The sequence below is a fragment of the Impatiens glandulifera genome, chromosome 6 (assembly GCF_907164915.1).
Source record: "Impatiens glandulifera chromosome 6, dImpGla2.1, whole genome shotgun sequence".
Lineage (NCBI taxonomy): Eukaryota > Viridiplantae > Streptophyta > Magnoliopsida > Ericales > Balsaminaceae > Impatiens > Impatiens glandulifera.
In genome coordinates, this window is record NC_061867.1 from 6,682,436 (window position 1) to 6,686,450 (window position 4,015).

Genomic DNA, 4,015 nt, shown 5'->3' on the forward strand with positions numbered 1-4,015 from the left:
TAAGCCAAAGGACGAAGAGGGTATTGGTATTAGAAATTGTGTTGAATGGAACAAAACCCTCACTTATTGGCATTTTTGAGCGTTGGAGAGAAAACAAGATTCACTTTGGGTTCGATGGGTGCATTCGAGATTCATAAGAAAGGAGATCAGCATTTGAACGTGCAAAATTAAGATGGAAATGGCGTGGTCTCTGAAAAAGATTCTGAAACTCAAAGATAGTGTTAGTAAGATGCTCAATATTCATATTAGAAATGGGATGAGAACTCTGTTTTGGCATGACCCTTGGTTTGAGGATCAACTGATTATACTTAATAGAGATTTTTCTTTTACTCGAATCAGGAGTGAATGTCATTTGGTTACTATTTGTCAAGTCAAGTACGGGGAATGGAACAATCTTCTTAGGAGTATTTCAGAAGGAACGATGATCCTTAATTTTATATCTTCTTATCATTTTAATGATTGTGAGGATTCTCGAGTTTGGGGTGTTGAAATTGAAGATGAGTTTTCCTCGAGTTTAGCATGGGATATTGTTCGTGCTAGAGGGGAGTCGGTACCATGATTTCATTTGGTGTGGCCTTTAAAAGTCATAACTAGACACCAATTCATCTTGTGGTTGGTGTTTCGTGGAAGGCTTAATACGCGAGATCAAATAAGAGGTATATGAATATTCGGGATTCAAGTTGTCTTTTATGTGTGGGAAATGAGGAGACCATAAATCATTTTCTTGGGGGGGCTGCCTATTTACTCCTTTGCTTTGAGATAAGTTTTCCGCATACATGGGTCTTCATAGTTTTCCAAGAGAATGAATTGATATTAAAGTTGTTGCTCTCATCAAGGCAAAGGGTAAATGACTTTGCTTCAAACGTCTTTAAGTGTTTTTTTGCCAATATTATTTATCACATTTGAATGGATCGGAATGCGAGAGTTTTTTCTAGAGTTCGAAATGATATTAAACAAGTTTGGAGGGTATAATTTTTTATAGAAACTCATTTATTCAAACGTGGAGGAGAATTCCCACTTACCAAAGAAATTGGTTGATTTTTCAAAGATGGAGCATCTCTTATGAAGAAGTCACTAGTTAAAATACTTTCAAAATGGCCTAATTTTCATGTTATTGTGGTTTGTTGTTTGACTTGTTGTATTCCGTTATTCATTGATATTGTTTATGTCACTTAAAATTAATACAAAGTTTATTTTGTCTTAATTTATAACTCATATAAATATAAATTTTTCTTTTGGGTTTTTGATTTTTAAATAAAATGATACTAAGATTTTTTATCTATCAAAATTATCTTATATTTATTTTTGTCTTTAAAACATCAAAATTAGGGTTTTTATAAAATTTAATTAATCAGGTTTCTTAAGAAAAAACTAAAAAATCAAAAGATAAAATGAGTTTTGGATTAAATTGTGTTGATTTTAATTTGAATCAGGTTATAAGACCGGGTTCGAATCAATTACAAGTCAGTTCGATCCGACTTTCACACCCTAATTTTTATATCAAATTAATAAATAGACTTATTTCATTTAGGGGCTATTTAGCTAATCACAATTATGTATTTAATAACCTTGTTTTTATATCGGTTGTTGAAAAATAAATTGATTAGAGGTATTTTAGTAAAAAAAAATCAGTTTAAAAATATTGGGATATAACCCAAACCAGATAGGGTTTAAATACTTTATTTTTTTTATAAAATTGTAATATTAAATATAAATATATTAATTCTTTAACTCAAATAATCAGTTTGTTAGATTTTCTCATCAAAATATTATTTCAAAAAAATCTACATCAAACAAGTCCTACAAATACCCTCCTCCATAAAGTGCCTTTTTATTTTATTTTTATTTTAATACCAGACTTGCCTGCCATTATGGTTATAACCTATTTAGAAACAGTTCATTTTTTCTTTTTCATTAAATTAGAAATTTATTTGCTTTTATTTTAATAATTGTATTATTTTCAATATAATTATATATATATATATATATATATATATATATATATATATATATATATATATATATATATATATGATGTTTAAATAGTCATTTATCATAAATAATACTTTTAATTTGCAGCCAAAAAAAAAAAAAACCAGTTAGTCTCGAAGGCTGGATCATAGTGTAGCATTTACTCTATTTTTTATTATGATCTTACGTGGCGCGTCTGTATTTTTATTTCTAAATTTGAATATTTAATAATGTTTTAGAATTATCATTTTTCTCTTTTATAAGTCATTATAAAATAAGTTATATAAATAAAGGTGATAATCATTTTTTTTATAACAGGAAATTGGATAATGAATTATGAAGATCATTAAAGGTATCAAAATTAGGTGTGGATAATGAAATTTATTGAATAAAAAAGACCAAGTGTAGTTTGAATGTGGTTGGTAACATAATTACAGGTATTAAAATCATGTGTGGATAATGAAATGAAAAAAAGCCATTGTTGCACATAATTAAAAAGTCAAACATGTGAAATCGGATTATCAATTTCTTTATTTTGCCTTCAAATTTATGTATATTTTTATAAAAAAAAAAATGTCAAAATTTTGTAACTTATAGATATCATTTATGCTTTATGTTTAGACCGAGAGTTGTTGTATATTTTTTTTGTGATCATTATTTATTATTCGGAATTGTTAACACAATTTCACTAGCGTGACACTTTTAGTAGTTATAGGTGTTGATGACATTGAGAAAATTTTTTTTATCGTTTATTAGTTTTTTTAAGAGGTGAAATCGAAATTATGAATATTACTAGTTCTGGGGGTTATATGGATAATGAGTATTTTTTTTTTATTTGTTTATATAATGTTATAATATATGACAAATCTAATTAATACAAAATTTATTTATATGGAAAGACTAATTAACTATAGACAGTATAAAAGTTTCAATAAGAATAGATAATTATATGACCTTTTAATTTCTTAAAATATAACGATAGGTTCGGTCATTTTGTAACGTATGTTAGCCTTGTTTGGTCTAAATTTCGAAAGATATGTTCAATATTTAAAGGTGGATTTCGTAATGTATATTAGCTTTATTTTGTAAGATCGATATTTGTTATTGATTGTGATTCAAAATATTTTGTTAAGATGTTAGAGCACTCGTCGTTCAGTTTGTTTCAATTTAAAATGTCAATAGAATTTTTTTTATAAAAATAATAATTATATAAAATTATTCAGTAGTATTATCATCAAATTTAATAAACAATTTTTTTTTTCATATCTATTTTATACCTAAAAAATCATTTATTTCAAATTTAAATTATATTTTTCTATATTGAATAAAATTAAAATTATTTTCATTTTCAAAATTTTAAAATTAATTATAGTGGTAAGAAAATATTACTTTTCAATATATAGAAATCGAACTACTTTAATTCTCACTTCGAATGTCTTAAATAGAAACGAAGTCACGATCATGTGTTAGATTCCTATATTCTTAAAAAAAAAATGTAAATCAGAACGGTTCACAAACAAAAAATAAAAACATAAAAAAGATAAGAATAATGAGAAAACTACTTATAATTGATACAATCATCTCATAAAATTGATATTGATTTTGAGAATGGACTGTATTTTTCAAGTTAAACTATGTAAAGTTAGAAATTCATTAAATAATGTTAATATATATGGCTTTTGGTGTTACATATTTGTTTATTATTAGAGTCAACTGCATGGCACATGACTTGAGAGTTAATTAAGAATTAAGATGCATGTAATGTAGCAGTAATATCTAATTTTTTTTAATTGTTTTGTGCTATTCAAGATAAAATCACACGTTTATTAAACAGCCGACCATTTTAATTTACGCAACCAATTTCAATTAAATAATTTGTTCACTTCATTCATTATTTTGTTTTATTTGATAAAAATAATGATGTATTAATGTTTTTTAATTATTTATATATTGATCATTGGTTGCGTAAATTAAATTAGGAACAATGCAATTTTAATTGATCAACAAATTAATGCCAACAAGCAAACAAAGACGTCAGAACTAA